This window comes from Pongo pygmaeus, chromosome 12 (assembly GCF_028885625.2).
Source record: "Pongo pygmaeus isolate AG05252 chromosome 12, NHGRI_mPonPyg2-v2.0_pri, whole genome shotgun sequence".
NCBI lineage: Eukaryota > Metazoa > Chordata > Mammalia > Primates > Hominidae > Pongo > Pongo pygmaeus.
Window position 1 is genome coordinate 105,733,568 of NC_072385.2, and position 17,282 is coordinate 105,750,849.

At 38.8% G+C, this 17,282-nt stretch overlaps 1 protein-coding gene and 1 long non-coding RNA gene across 7 annotated transcripts in view; one reads left to right on the forward strand and one right to left on the reverse strand.

The window, feature by feature from the left end:
• The window catches only part of BABAM2 (BRISC and BRCA1 A complex member 2), a 544,147-nt gene that overhangs the window by 125,730 nt on the left and 401,135 nt on the right, over positions 1-17,282 (reverse strand). The gene's annotated exons all lie outside the window — the stretch shown is intronic.
• The window catches only part of LOC129030060 (uncharacterized), a 58,585-nt gene continuing 50,141 nt past the window's right edge, over positions 8,839-17,282 (forward strand). The window contains exon 1 of the long non-coding RNA XR_008500539.1: positions 8,839-9,312. This is a non-coding gene — a long non-coding RNA (uncharacterized LOC129030060). The remainder of the gene's footprint in view (positions 9,313-17,282) is intronic.

A 17,282-nucleotide genomic window follows, 5' to 3' on the forward strand; every position in this document is an offset into this window, starting at 1 on the left:
ATACAGTTACAGGGTAACTATGAAAACCTGAAGAAGTAAAATGAGGGAGAAAGGAAAGGAGGAACTCTCATGAGAGCAGAAAGAAGCAGAGGGGCAGAAACTGGTTCACCTATGAAAGCTTGATTATTACCTAAAAAACAGGGAGTGAGAAAGAGAGAGGGAAATGAGTAGGAGAGAGAAAGAGAAAATAAATGACAAAGGAAAGGAGTGGAAGGGTAAAAACCAAAGACTGATGGTCTTGGATGGATGCAAGATAAAAAAGTTTTCATTCATTTATTCAAACAATGAGATGTTTAAAAATTAAATAGCACATTCTTCTAAAATGAATTATGTACTTCATATAACCCTGTGTCATCCCAAATGCCCAGCAGAATGCTTTGAATGTAAGAGAGTTTAATAAATTGTTAAACATATCAGTGCTGTATCAACAACAGCTAACACATATTAAATGCCCATTATGTACGAAGCCTCTTACATACATTATCTCATTTAATCTTGCCAACATTAGATGGTTCTTAGCCCTATTTTAAAGTTAAGGAAACTGAGGCTTAGACAAATTCAAGAGTTTGCTTAAGGTCCCACATAACTAGTAAATGATAAAGGCCACATTAGAACAAAGTCTGGTTCCAAAGTGCACACTCCTAATCCCTTGCTCTCTACCTACCTCAATAAATATTACTATGAAAGGAAAAAAACTACAAAATCCAGAACCTTACATGAATCTATATATTGGATTAAATTGTACAAAGCTACACACAAACACACATGCACAAGTAAATGCAGTGAAAAAGATGGTGAAAACTGAATCAGGTCTAGTCTAGTTAGCAGTATATAATAAATTCTGCTTGACATTCATTGATGTAGAATTAACAATAATATGAATTCATATCCCAAATTGCTTTCTCTGGAATCTTTCTCCTTTTATCATATTTAAGCATGGCAATATGGCTGCAAGGAGTGCTTGGGGAGGGCAACAGTCACAGGAAAAATTTCACTTGCCAAATTGCATAAGCATTATCAGAAGAAGCATCTCACAAAATCCAACACAATTTGTGATTAAAAAAAAAAACAACTTCAGCAAACTAGGAGTAGAGAGGAACTTACTCAAGCTGATAAAGAACATCAACAAAAATCTTACAGCAAACATAATACTTAATGAGAAAAACTAAATGTTTCCCTACCTAGGATTGGGAACAAGGCAAGAATGTCTGCTGTCACCACTCTTACTCAAAATGGTATTGGAAGTCCTAGCCAATGCAATGAAGCAAGAAAAAAGGCATACGTATATCAGAAAGGAAAAAATAAAACGGCCCTTATTTGCGTAAGATATGATTGTCTACAAAGAAAAGTCCAAGGAATCTATAAAAACACTCACAGAACTATTCTCATGAACACAAGGTCAACAAGATTGTTGGACACAAAATGAACACACAAAAGTTAATCGTATTACTATATACCAGCAATGAACACATGGAAATCAAAATTAAAAACGTAATATCATTTTTATTTGCTCTCAAAAAATAAAAAGAAATACCTAAATATAATGCAAATACAAAGAGGCAGCACAAGAGACTTCTTTTGTGGTGATAGTTCTGTATCATGATTGTGGTGGTGTTTACATGAATCTATATATCAGATTAAATTGCACTAAGCTACACACACACGCACACACATATACATACACACATGTGAATGCAGATTAAAAAGATGATGAAAACTGACTAAGGTCTAGTCTAGTTGGCAGTAACATGCCAATGTCAATTTCCTGATTCTGATTATTGCACGGCAGCCATATAAAATATCACCAATGAGGGAGCCAGGTGAAGGATGCATAAGACTCTGCACCATTTCTGCTAACTTCCTGTCTTTATTTCAAAATAAAAAGTGCTGTTTTTTTTTTTTTTTAAAGCAAGTTAAAGTTCTAGTAATGGATCTTCTCCATTTCTAGAGTACTTTTAAAAAACATAGAAAACCAAGTAAATTTCATCTCCTTGTTTCCTTTTACAGATAAAAATAGTGGCTTTTTATATCCAAGCAATTAATGATAGAACCAAGCATGAGTTCCAATAAAGGAAGAAAGAAACAACAATAATAAAAACTTAGAGTGCTTACATTAGACATATAAATAAACCAAAAATGTACTTTAATTCTGATGTTCCATGTCTATTACTATTTTTTAATCCTATAGTATACATCTTAAGTTCAATTTTTTAAAAAGAAATGGGATATAAGCATATTTTAATAAAGTAAAGCAAAATTTAAATAATTAGTAGAAGTTAATTAGGTCTGATCTGGCAAGAAATTAATAATATTCCTTATTAATATTATATACTCCCCCTTTTCTCAATATAATACAGCATTCCCCCCCTTGGTCTCACTAAATGCTCTATGTTACTCATATATTAAGTTATTGAAATTCCATTACTTCTAACAATTTGCATGTATGTCTCAAAAACGGTAGGCAAACGCCTCTATTTCTTATGCAAACTACCGCTGTAGATCAAGAAAGCTCCTATATAGTATCCACTGAGTTCTTGGTAGCTTCTTTCGTGTTCAGTTTCTTACCAGGTCCCCAGATAGACATCTCCATATAAAAGCTTAACAATTTTTTAATTTTTTTTTTTTTTGAGACAGGGTCTCGTTCTGTCACCCAGGTGGAGTGCAGTAGCATCATCTGGGCTCACAGCAACCTCCATGTCCTGGGCTCAAGTGATCCTCATACCTCAGCCTCCTGAGTAGCTGGAACCACAGGTGCATGCCACCACACCCAGCTAATATTTGTATTTTTTGTTTGTAGAAACAGGGTCTCACTATGTTGCCCAGGCTGGTCTCAAACTCCTGGCTGGGCTCAAATGATCCACCCACCCTGGCCTCCCAAAGTGCTGGGATTACAGGTGTGAGCCACTGTACCCAGCTATAAAAGATTAATAGTTGCCTAGCACCTTTTGGTAAGCCTCTTGGGCTGTAGCTCAAATTAAAAGATCTAAGAATTACAATCCTCAGTAAGATTTTATGATTTCAGGAACACAGTTCTAATACTTCTCATTTTAACAGCATTGTCAATAACATTGTTAAGTGTCACCTGATACTGGACAATGTTTCCTAGAATAAAAATCTCTACTATTTTACATTAAAAATTGAACTACTATCATTTGCCCAAAAATGATAGGGTCGGGAGCAGGAGATAAGGAAGGATTAGTTTCAAGGATAAAAAGAATATATACTTATCAAGTGACTCTGGCCTAAAAAACTACTTTTAATGTTGATGCTAAAGATAAACTAGAAATATTATATTTTTAGAATACACGCTCATATTATCTGATAAATGTAGGAAAAAAAATTCCAAAGGATATAAGAAACTTAAAATGTAATTACCTGGGACTTGGTCTGATGAGGGAGAGGGTAAAAGAGAGACTTCCCGATATCTCTTTTATAATTACTAAGGTTTGAACCATGAGAATGTATTATGGATGAAAAAACCTAAATTAAACAACAAGTGTGCAGTTCCTCTAGAACAAAAGAATTGCTAGGAAAACAAAGCATAGCCCAATGAACCTAGAACCTAGAACAGTGCCTGGTGCATAGGAGGCACTCAAATGTTGAGTAAATGAATGGCTGAAATGAAATTTGTAAAATGTTTATATTTCCTTAAAAAACGGCCAAAATGATTTGCAAATATCTCAAGCTATTCCAACTAACAGGAAATACAGAGGATAGAATAAGTTAAATACCACCATGAGAAAGTAGGCAGGAACTTCTAGAATATAGGACATTCTGCTGGACAACTCATCTGGTTTTGTCAACAAGTCAATTTTACAGGGAAGAAAAATAGCAAGAGGGTGAGGACTGTCCTAGATTAAGAGACTTACGGGAAAAAAAAATCTAATGCTATAGACTATTTGAATCCTGATTTGAACAAACCAACCACTATAAAAAGACACTTGAGACAAATGAGGAAATCTAAATGTAGACTGAGTTAAATGGCAGTAAAGAATTACTGGTAACTTTGTTATATATAATATCAGTATTGTGATACAAAATTTTTCTATATTTTTTAAAGATATATGGGAATATTTTAAGTGAAATGACAATGTCTGTGATTGGATTTAATATAACATTATAGGCCCCCTTCCAAAGAAAAAGAAAGGAAGAAAGAAAAGAAGGCAGAGTCCGGGCGCAATGGCTCATGCCTGTAATCCCAGCACTTTGTTTGGGAGGCCAAGATGAGCGGATCACCTGAGGTCAGGAGTTCGAGACCAGCCTGGCGAACATGGTGAAACCCCATCTCTACTAAAAATACAAAAAATTAGCTGGGCGTGGTGGCAGACACCTGTAATCCCAGCTACTCGGGAGGCTGAGGCAGGAGAACTGCTTGAACCTGGGAGGCGGAAGTTGCAGTGAGCCGAGATCACGCCACTGTACTCCAGCCTGGGCAACAAGAGCGAAACTCTTTCTCAAAAAAAAAAAAAAAAAAAAAAAGATAATAAGGAAGGAACTATACATGGATAAGTATGACCAAATGTTATTAAATACTAAGAATGACTATCTGGGGTCCATTATACTATGTTCTCTTGTTCTATGTATGCTTGAAAACTCTAAATCAAAAAAATATTTTTAAGTCCCAACTAACTCAACATGAAGACAGCAGTTGATCTCTTGGAGTCTAGAGTTTTCAAAACCTAACTGACAGCTCTCTTTTTTGGGAACCAATGGGAAATCAGGATGACAGATGAAATTCTGTGTCCCCTCTGTTTTTGGCAACTATTTGCTCAGGGAATACAAACTCATTTTAATGATCCAAGAAAAAGTATATGATACACTTAAAGAACCAAATCATATAGATTACATTCTGAAATCAGATTTCAAATATTTGAATTGTCTTTACCACTGGCCTTTACTTGCATAAGGAATTAAGAGTTAACACTGGGATGAAATAACTTTATTTTTCTGTTCCAAAATTTCTGTTAAGTGTTCTCCTCAAATGTTTAAAACGTTTTGTTTAGAAGAAATATAATCATTTCAAGAAATCTGCCCTGAGGAAGCACTCTTACCCACTATTCTTTTGGAGATTCATTTTTAAGGGACTGGCCAAAAGTATTTCATGACAGCTTTGCTACTGTACTTCAGTTTCATGGAACACCTAATCCAGGACCTTCCACTGGCACTATTTGGATGAGGGAGGCTTGTTTGCCCTCGCTTTTCCTTTCTCTTGCATTTTATAATGCTTTCTCTCTGAAGGGGAAAAACAGAAAATGATTCTTTTTTCATTGAAAACTAGAATCCCTGGAGCACATGCTTTTGGCATCCTTCTCTTGAGTTGTGAAGGTGAAATACTATCTCCTGGTACCACCTTTGCCAAATGAAAGACTCTAAGGCCTTCTTTAATACTTAGCTCAACCATCACCATACCTCGATGAAAACTCTACACCCTAGCCTTTCAGGAAGTTACAAGCACTCTCTTCTATTCTTCTGGTACACCACATTCAAAACTTGCAGTAGTGTAGCATAATTTAGCACTTCATATGTTGTTTTCCCTCCCTAGATTGTGAGCAGCTCACGGCACAAACGTGTCTTTCCTATTTATTCTCCAAGTTATAGGACCAGGCTCCATCCCAGGCACATAATAGGCACTGAATACCTTATAAATTAATAAAAGGCAGGAAAGCAGGGAGGAGAACCAGGGAGGACAGGCCTTCCCTTGCAGGCTGTTCTTTTTCAAGAGGCCAAGTATTGAAAAGATGAAAAGATTTAAGGGAAGCCACAGTGCCAGTGAGCCATATATAAGCCTAGGGACTTCTACATTCAAGGAAGGAAGTGCAAAAAGAATGGAGAGTTCCTCTTTTACACACAATGGGAATGGAATCACAGGTTAACAATTAGAACAGTTAAGGGTATGTGAGTAAGGTACCTAATTATACCTAGACTTTCGCTTTCTTTTAGATTTCTCTCTATATTAATTATTTAAAATATTAATATCTAACCTTACAGTTTAAGATTATTTTACTAATTAATTTTATTTCCAAAAAGGAAAATCTCCCTCCCAGGTAAAACATGTCTATATCTCAATCCCTAGGATTGAATTCTATAGCATGATCAACAAAATCACTGTCTCCTAATGGCAGGAAACTAACTGCAGGCCAAATATCTAAGACAAAACATAGTCTTCAGCCCTGAGGAATAAAGAACTCTCAATGGCTGGACGAGTGTCTGACACATGGGTGTCCAGTGAATGCATGTTGAATGGATGAGTAACATGACAACAAAACCGTACACTTAGACCATATACGTCACAGTCTACTGATCTGGCAGGCCTCCCCTCCTCCCTCTCAGTTGGCAATGCTTATAATTCAGTGTCCAGAAATATAAAAATTATTACTGTTCCTTATCAAGGTAATCCTTTTTCCTCAGGCCACACCTTCCACAGGGAATCTGAAGATCAGGCTAAAGTCCAAAGTCTCTATTATCGTCAAAGTCCCCACCTCCAATTTGTGAGATGATAATCCTAGCAGATTGCTAATAGGTAATCATAACCTTCTCCACCCAGTGCAGCTACTATAGAAAACATGACCTCAGAGGTAAACCAAATAATCATCATTCCCACTCCCCCCCACTCTAAGGAAGAATCAGGGGACTGAGAGAGATGTTGCCTTCTGCTATGGACACATACTCCTAGCTTGACCACCTTTAGCCAGTAAAGGGTCTCTAAGCTGTGGAAATGAGGAATGACAGCAACTGTGAATAAGTGAGCTGGCCATGAATATCAAAAGTTGTATTGTTGCAAATAATTTGCTAGGGACCCTCAGACCTAATTTAGCCTCACTGTACTTTTCAGGCAACTGAGGCCCAGCCACATTCAGAGTTGCCTGAGAACACCAAGCCTGAAGGCAGAGTTGGGACTAGAACAACTTGCCCATGCTTCCAATTTCCAAGGAGAAAGGGCGCCAAGGAAGAAAGAGGGGTGAAACCTACAATTGTTCACCAGGGACTGGGGCATTTAGATACATGTCATAGGTTACCATTTCATCTCCCCACCTGGCAACTCCAGAACCCCTGCTCACCTAGGAAGATTTGTGAAATCCTATGTATGTACTCAGAGGCTACAACTGTTAGTAAGCTAGAACTGTTCAGGAACTTACATGATGATCTGAAAAATACGAGAAAAGGGTGAGAACTCATGCAGATGTGCAAGAGAAAGGAAAGAAAGAAAGAGGAAGGGAGGGAGGGAGGGAAGGGGGAAATGAAGGAGGAAAGGAGGGAAGGAAGAAAGGAAAACAACAAATTCTAGGAAAGGTACAATAAAGGAAGAATTTGCCTAGAGGCAGTGCCTCAGGGGACCCCTTCTGGAGGTGGGAAAGACTGGGTCAGCAGGCAGTCCCATCAGGCTGGGTTCTGATTCTAAGTTGTGCAAACTAGGGTTAGAATCTTTCTGCAAATAAACAACAATACAAAATTTAAAGGTCTCAAAACCACTGTCCTACAGAGCTTACAAATTAAACTCAATAATCTAGCTTTCTTTTTCCTTTTATAGCAATATCCAGTTAGGAAACATTTCATAAACATAAACAGCCTGATACAGACACATCTTGAGCTGGGATCCCTCTGTCCCACTCCAGGTCACTCTGACTGCAGCCAGGCTGTCCTGTACCTGCATTAACCCTAGAAAGCAGTACCAGGAGCTAACGACCTGCCTGAAAGTATCTTCCTATCACAGCTCAGTGAAATCTGCTGCAGGTGATCAACCCCATTCTCAAAAGTGTGTGTGCACATGTATACACACACACACACACACACAGACTTTAACACCCTCCTCCCTCACAATTCTTGATGAAATGCTTAGGAAATATGTATTCTCTCTTTGTATGTATGTATTCTCTCTCTTTTTTCTATTTGTGAAGGAAAGAAACAAAATGAAACAAAAATAAAAACAACAAAAAAATTTAGGGTCCTAAGTTACAGAGAAGCACACCAGTAATTAACAGTGAACTAGACATACCTGTATTTTAAAAAAAGAACTGAAATTAGATCTGATCAACAGGCTATCCAATCAAACTTAAAATCCTTTGGAAGTATCCAGAAATAACCATCAAAATGTTCATAAAAATATTTATTTTAATCATATTCTCTGATTTAGCCTTATTTTTTTTGCCCTCAAGTACCAACGTTCAAAATGTTTATCTGCGCAAATCAAGTTAAACATTTTTTGAGCACCTGCTATGACAAGGTACTGGATTGATGCTATTCCTTGCTCAAGTTGGATGCTTTATTTTTATTTATTTTTTGAGACAGGGTCTTGCTGTCATCCAGGCTGGTGGGCAGTGGTGCAATCAAGAATCACTGTAGCCTCCACTTGCCTGGATTCAGGTGATTTTCCCACCTCAGTCATCACTCCTAGCTAATGTTGTTGTTGTTGTTGTTGTTTTTCCTAGAAGCATCATCCTAGGATTTTTTTTTTTTTTAAACTAGAGATGTGGTCTTGCTATGTTGCCCAGGCTGGTCTTGAACTCCTGAGCTCAAGCAATTCTCCCACCTTGGCCTCCCAAAGTGCTGGGATTACAGGTGTGAGCCACTGCGCCTGGCCTCAAGTTTGTTGCTTTAAATAATTTTTGTAGTTTTATGTGACTTCTAATAGAGCAGCAGTTTTGTTTTCTAAGATATTTCATCCTTAAGTATTCAGGGAAGATACTAGTGTAGTGGTTAAGTCCTCAGACTTGGAGTCTGAACGACTGGCTTCAATTCCTATTCTGTCACTTGGCAAGATAGTAACAGTACCTACCTCACAGGGAGATTGTGATGATTAAATGAAATAATGCATGTAAATAACTGAATACTGTGCTTGGCACACAGCCAGCACTCAAAGAATGTCAGATGCTATTCTTTCCCTCTCCTCCTTCATAATAGCAGCAGCAATAGTAGGGGGAGTAGTTGTAATGGTACTAAACACTGGCAAGGACTTGTAAGAGTAGTGGCAAATAATGTTGTAAGAGTAGTAAACACTGGCAAAATCACACAGCGTTTGTATTAGGTAGGACTGGGGTCAAATTCTAGCACTGCCATTTAATCAGGGCTGCTGCAGGCACATAAAGAATCTTTGTGCAAATTATGAAAGATGTCACCCCTGGAAGATAGGTGACAAACAGATGCCCCTTCCTCTGGATAGAGGAACGTGCCAAAGGAAAGACACAAGACTTGGCCAGAAGAGCAGCTGGGCAAGTGGAGCACTGGTCGGGTTTCAGCCTCCGCTCACCACCTCATCAATCAGTATCATCATCGTCACCATCAAGAACCCAGAAGAAAAACTAAGGCTCAGAAAAGGTATGGACAATTGTGGTCGATATTTAATTCTCCATTCCTGATCACTCTAATATTCCTGAATTCTGTTTGTCTAATGGAGAGTCTTAGGCCGCAGCTCAGATCATGGTACCTCCCCTCTTTGCAGAAGTCTCCTGGCTCTCTATTTCTTGCTGAATTACACACAAATTCCTCAGGCTGGCATTCAGGTTCCCAAGGGTACCTATTTATCTTTGAGCTTTGTTTCCTCTATGGCAACTTGGCAGCTTTGCAAATAACTGTCCTATCCTTTCCTACCTTTGCTAGAATATAGGTACCATGAAAACATAGATTCTTGTCTATATTGTTCAAATACATATTCCAAGCACCCAGAAAAGTGATTGGTATATAGTGGGTGCTCAACAAATACTGGAAAATAAATGCATTTGCTCATTGTAGGCCCCTTTACCTGGAAACCCCTCCAGCCTTCAAGATTTTATCCTTCTTTCAATGTCAGTCTTACATGAAAGCCTTCCTAATTCCTACTTGATTTTTCCATGGAAAAATTTAAACAAATGGAATAATTTGAACAAACTAATTTGAAAAGCAAGCCAGCAACAGAATTTTTAATATTTTAAAAGCTGAAGTATTGATAAAAGCATTTACTCCTCTAGAACTAGCCAAATTATTCTAGTGCTCTTTAGGAGAAATAAATTTCTACTCATCCATTATTGCTGTAAGTGAGATATATATAAACATCATAGATTGCTAATGATTATTTAATTAAAACAAGCAAAGTTACTCAGCTTCACTCCATACTCTACAGAAGGTTTGGGACCTAACTGAGCTTAGACTTAAGACCATATTAATTTCACAGGAAGAGCTGCACTGAAGCTCAAATGGTGGGCTCTGGTATCAGACATACGTTGTAAGGAATTTGGGCAAGTTATTCTCCCTGTGCTTTCTTCATCTGTAAAGTAGTGGTAATAATAGTACTTAAATTATTTTTTATTTTATTTTTATTTTTGAGACGGAGTCTTGCTCTGTTGCCAGGCTGGAGCGCAGTGGCACGATCTCGGCTCACTGCAACCTCCACCTCTCAGGTTCAAGCGATTCTTCTGCCTCAGCCTCCCAAGTAGCTAGGACCACAGGCACGTGCCACCATGCCCAGCTAATTTTTTTTTGTATTTTTAGTAGAGACGGGGTTTTACCATGTTGGCCAGGATGGTCTTGATCTCTTTACCTCATGATCCACCCACCTCAGCCTCCCAATGTGCTGGGATTACAGGCGTGAGCCACCCTTCCCGGCCATACTTACTTACTTTATTAGTTAGGCTAGGTTAGGCAATGCTGTAGTAACAAATGCCCCTCTTTCCCAATATCAATGGGAGAGTGTCTTATTACAACAATAAATCATGGAAAGTCAGCTACGTGCATGAATGACCATCTAGGACAGTTGTTTTCAATGACCCAGTGATCCAGGTTGGCCAAAAAAAATAGAAAAGAATGACAGCAGAATCTGATTTTAATAAGAAGGTTTTTTCTTTTTTTTTTAACCAAAGTTAAAAAAAAACCTTTTTTACTGAAAGTGACACTGTCAACTCTGCTCGTGTATCACTGACAAGAATTAGTTACATGCAAGGTCCAGGCCCACATGGGGGGCTGGGAGGTATTGTTTTCTATGTGTCCAGAATGGAGGAATATGAAATGGGATTTGGTGAATTCAAAATACTACTTCTGTCATAACTACCAGATAAGGTTGATGCATAGACTGAATGAGATAATAAATGTACAGCTCTTAGAACATACCTGATACATAGTAAGCATTCAATAAAGGTTGGCTAAAACTATAAGTCACTACTATTATATGGTAACACAAGACATTTATATTCAAAAATTTCCCACCGAATGAAACTTCAGGGTGAGTTAGAATTTAATGACTGATTTCTCTGCACTTATCTGGGCATTTGAAATGACCTTGTCCTAAGTATGTTGAAAAAAAAAAATAGGCCAAAGAGCCAGGAGGGTCCCCACAAATGACTCCAGCCCTGGCACATACTGTGGGTAACTGCTGAGTCCCCTGTGCTTACACTTCTCCCGAAGGTTTGCAGAAAATTCACTCTGCAACAATGCTTGTTTCAGAGATCAGAACGGTTCTAGAATTCTCTGAGGTCTTGGCCTAAACATCACATTTCCATACCATCTACTGCCAGCCTCTAGCTTAATGCAAATACAAAATTACATTTTTCTCTAGAAAGGTACAAAAATTTAAGTAGGATAAATAATAAGGATTTCTGTTCAAAGACAGACATTACAGACAAAATGAACAGACTGGTAACTTATAGGGAAAAGATAATAACAAAGACTCAAATAAAAGATTAGTATCAGAATATGTAACTCCAACAAATAAGAAACAAATGTAAAAATAGGTTAAAAAAATAGATGGGGAAGCTTAAATGGATAAAAGCAAATAAACAATGATCAGCCTACCAGTAATCAGAGAAGCACAAATTAAAGCAAGATATCGTAATGATGGGCAAAAATGATAAATTTGGGTAATACAAAGTATTGGCAAGGATGTAGGAGGACAAGCATTGGCAAGTGCTGCTGGTGGGATTCTAAACTGGCGCAGCCGTTCCGGAAGGGCAATCTGGCAGTGCTCTAAGGATGTTCACCCCGGCAAGCTAAGACAACTGGGCTGCTTATTACCATGGGAATGGAAAGAAGAGTGTGGTGGATGCCTGCTATGGAACCCCACATGGCAATCAAGTTCAACAACCTAAATGTAAAAGGAAAGCTCTTAAAAGCATACAGCCAAGTGAATATAAGAAACAGAATGAGAACCTTAGTATATCACCTATGTAAATGAAAAACATCTCTTATGTAAAGGCCACAAAACAACCCACTATATTTTTAAGGGCATATAAATAAATAAGAACATTGTTAACGGGAATGGGAAGAGTGGAGATGGAAGATGAAAAAGTAAAAAGATGAAAACAAAAGCAAAGCCATGCACCGACTGGTGGTGAGGACAATGTGCTATCAACTAACCGGTATGATGAATTCAACTCTCTAACCCAAGGTGCCAGAGACACCCACCCTCACACAAGAAAGTAGAAAACCATTTGAAGGAATTATTTGGTACTCATCCATGAGGGTCTTCCAAAAATGCATGACTGACATATGTAGCTAAATGGAATAAAATAGGCTGTGGGATGATGGTGATCTGAATTGAGTTTTCTAACTACTAGAGAAGATCGCAACTGTTTCTCAGCAGTAAAGTGAGTCCTTTTCTTATAGAATTAATTGACAAATGCTTTGAAATGAGAAACCCAGATCCTAAAATACAAGGCCGAACATATTCGGAGAGGCCAAAAAGAAGTAAATTAAGTGAATTCATTATAAAGGTCAAGGTACAACCTGTCACCTTAGCTCACCGTGACACTTCATTTTGGCTTTCTTAATTCTAGTACGTCTTAATTTTGGCACATTCTTACCCTACACACAAGACAGGATGTGCTCCCATAATGATTCATCAATGGGAAGGCATTCTTTCTGTGGGGGGGTGTGAGGACACAGGTGAGGTTAAGGTACAAAATCCATGCTGGTGCTCTGCCATAATCAACTGCAGTAAAACATGGGAGGAATATTCCCCGTGATTGAAGCACTCAAGGCATATATCCTTGTGGCAATGTTTTACAGGCTTTTTACACTGTACTACCTGTTGAAGATGTTTATTTAAGTCTTTGTTTTCTCTCTTTTTAAGGCTAAAGAAAGGATGAGAGTCCTGATTATTTGTATTCATAGGTTCCATCTCTTTTTCATATTTAAAGATACACTATGGACAAGTTAAATAATGCCATTTCCTCCCCCAGCTGCATGTGCTGAATGAACAAAAGCCCCAACTAAAATGTTCCCATTGCATAAACTAGAGCAACATTACTAAGTCCAACTTGGGTGAGTCCAATTTACCCAGCTGTTTCTGAAGCAACTAGATGTTGGAATTAAAGTACATTTTTCTATTCTGTGGGGAACTTCTTACTCAACATTATAGGAAAGTAGTCCTTGATAAAGCTATTGAGAAAAAGTAACATTTTAAATGGAAGGAAGAGAGAGAAGACAGGGAAGGGGCAGGGGCATGGGAGGGAAACAGGAGGGGGAAGCTCCAGGAAAGGGGGGACTCAATGGGATGTGGGAAGAGACAGGAAGGGAGAGAGGCTGGGGTCAAAGTTGAGGACTACTAATAGAGCAAGGCTAAAGTAATCCAACATTAGGAACACAGTAAGTACCCCGGTCACGAATTTTATTCCATTAAGTAGTGCTTAGCCAAATCTTTCTGGCATCTTCTCTAGGATTTATTTTCACTCTCTGACCCAGTAGTGCTTTTCCATCTGGTCTCACACTCCTTATCAGAGTAGAGGTGTGAATTACATCTAGAGATTGTTCTGGGATCTCTGAGCACTCCCAGTTCTAAAAGCTTTTAACTTCCTCTGGCAAAGGATGCTCCTGACCTGCAATTCCCAATTGTTCCTCTGGCCAACTGGGCCCCATGGCTCATCCCATATGATTTCCCAAATGACCAAACACCTGGTTCTATATCTGTACCGTGACTTCAGTGATCTTTCACCATTCGGGGCTTCATCTCTGTTTCATGGCCTGGCCTCTATTAATCCTCCTGTGTCTTGCCAGAGGCTTTGTCTTCATTTTGCAACCTGTTCCTGCTGATGCACTGCAGTTTCTTGCCAGCGTCTTTATAAGTCTTAAGACTTAAGAAATCTCTGGCAAGAGGCTGTGGAGGATTAGTTGAGGCTACGAAGTGGAGATGAGACTCCTGATAGAGCCAAATGTTAAGAGTTTGGCCAAACTTGTTCTTCATTTTTTTCTTTCCTTTATGTTAAAAAGCCACCTAAACACAACAGAAGAGCTTTTAAGCAAAATTAACAATGGTCTCTTGGTGACAACTAAGGCCACAAACAAAAGGTTTCTTCTTATGCAAGCAGAATATTAGGGCACCATGTAACACCTAGACTGGGTTCATATCCTCTTTGAGTGCACACTGACTTCCTCAAAAATATCATCTCTCTTGGCATCCCACTTGAAGATCCATATATAAAAAAAGAAATATAAATAAAAATGTGTGTGTAAGGCAGCAAACAAATGTTGAGGAGATTGGGTCCACATTAGCCATATGGTATTTTTGTATAAAAACAATCATTATGTGATATTAGGACCAAAGAAAATGAAATTCATATTCATTTCCAAAATCTGACAGCTTGTTTATTTCTGCTATCATGTTGCACACTAGAATTTCTTTCCTTATAGTCAAATCCTAAAAAAATTAAAAAACACTTTAATACCACACAATAATGTACTACTTTTTAAAAAATGGAACACAGGACACGGATCCTTGGTTATTAACAAAATTTCCTCCCCTCGCTCTCCCCATTAAAAAACCCACAGAGGCCGGGCATGGTGGCTCACGCCTGTAAACTCACCACTTTGGGAGGCCGAGGCGGGAGGATCACTTGAGGTCAGGAGTTTGAGACTAGCCTGGCCAACATGGCAAAACCCTGTCTTTCCCAAAAATACAAAAAACGTAGCCAGGTGTGGTGGCGCGCACCTGTAGTCGCAGCTATGCAGGAGGGTGAGGCAGGAGAATCACCTGAACCCAGGAGGCAGAGGTTGCAGTGAGCCAAGATTGCATCACTGCACTCCAACCTGGGTGACAGAGCAAGACTCTGTCTCAAAACAAACAAACAAACAAACAAACAAAAAACCCCACAGAAACCTGGTAAACCAGTAAATAGCATAGAGCTTTTAATAAGAAAAGACAAACATTGTAGTGTTAAGTCTATTTTTGGGAAGGTTAAGGATGCTATCTATTGCTTGAATCTGATTGGCTGTTTCAGTCAAGTGAGCAAGAGGAAGTTATTTAAACTATTACTTATAGGCGACAAAGCCAATTAATTGCTCCAGCAAACTCCCAGGCTGCCTACTAATATGCACTTTACCCCTCTGGCTAATTGAATGTGTGCACAATATGATTACAAATGGATAGGTCCTGGTCTTTTCTTCTCTCTGAAATGATATACTGCTTTTATTAACAGGGAGTGAAGAAGAGAGCTAATATTTATAGATGACATTATATTTCATTCACTTCTCTAACAGATTAGCTTTTGTAGCCTTCCATTAGTAGAGGGTAATAAGGGACAAACATGTATGGAGAGACACTTGGACTCAGTGAGGTGGAAATGGTGAATGATGATCAGTGAAAAATGAATACAGGAGACTCAGCAATGACTAATGAGAGGAAAGGAATTTAGTGAAGAAATACAATGTCCTGTCCTGGCTTCTCCTTCTTTTAGTGTTGTTCACTGTCAATCACTGTCAACAGCCTAGAAGATAGGAAGGGTTGTTTTGGAAAGTTGATTCTAAACCAGCTACATATGAAGAAGGTAAACAAGAATGAAAATGTGTATTATATTTCCCTAAAAGGCACATTTCACACATTTAGTAGAAGAGATGCAAGTGCTAACTGTGTGATTAGCAGTTCACTTTCATTAACACATTCAAAATGAATAGGGGTTTCCTAATATTTACTTTATAAAATAACAGGTGTTAGGAACCGTCCAGCTCCACCCACTGCCTTGGTGCCAATCCTAGATAAGGAACACTTGTTTAGGTCTTAGGGTCCAGGATGTTTCGTTCCATACCTGTCAACAATGGCTCCTACATTTTGGCCAGAAACTAATCAATCTGCAGGTCCTTCAAACTCCTGACTGCTGCCCACCGCTGCCTTCCTAGAACCCAATCTATTGGCCCTGGACCACCGCACGAGTTCGTTCTCTGTTCCTCACTTGCCTTACTGCCAACTAAAGGGTCAACACGACTCCTGAACTCTTCTTCAGCCTTAGCTTAGGACACTAGTGTCTAGTCAACCTCATCTCCTTAAGCTAATACCTAGTTTCATTCATATCTTCCGGGCCCTAATTATAGTCTAAACAAAATAATAATCATTCAAAAAATTTGAGTGCTTAGTATTTGCCAAGCACAATTCTAGGAGTTTGGTGGATAGTAATGAACAAAGTCATTTATGAATTTTTAAAATTTCGAAACAAAGACTGTCATATGCTAGAAAACCCCACAGCCACTCAAACAGCAAATGCAGGCTGGGAACAGGAAGAGCTAGGTGGCACTTACTTGTGCCAGCCTAGCCAAGAATATGCACATAAAACATGCAACTTGCTACAAGCACGTAACAAAAGAGCAAAGGATGTGTGTCGGCTAAGACGTCAACTCAGCATGCAATGTCACACACGCCACCCTGCTTCTGGGATTACACTAACTGGCACAGCGCTTCTAAAATCAATTGTTTGCCCTCGATGCTGACCCAGCAAAGGGATTAGCACTGCATTATAAAAAGGAATCCAAGAAGTGCAAAAACAAGGCACTTAAAGATAGGCTGGGATAGAACCATGGTAACAGGTACACAAATTCAAGCCGACAAACCAAAAATTCTAATAGTCTTAGGTAAATTACCATACTCTTCATCCACATTGCCTGGCCTTCCTCCCTAAAGTTCAGAGTGGACCTGCTTTAGGTTTTTTATAGGTTTTGTGAGGACAGGTGGGGGCAGGGGAGGTGTTATCATTAGAATAGATTCTAAATACAGGTAAGGCATTAAAAAGTTCTCTTCTTTTTCCTTTGCTTTTTATTTTCCCCTCCCACTTGTATCCTGCAAGTTAAGACCAAAGACTGTTGATATCACAGTGGGTCTCTGTTTACTTAAAGGGCTGAAGTAATACTGATATTAGTGAAAAATGTTTTGGCCAACTATACGATCTAATCTCTCAAGGGCAACACAGGCCCAGGCTCAGGCTTCCCTGGTATTTAGTCACTGGAGCTAAAGGCAATGGGGAGAAGGAAGGACAGGTACTTTGGATACACAGCAGGAAGGTACCTCAGGTACCAACAGTTGAAGATGACGCTAAAGAACACTCTTTGGTTGATGGTTT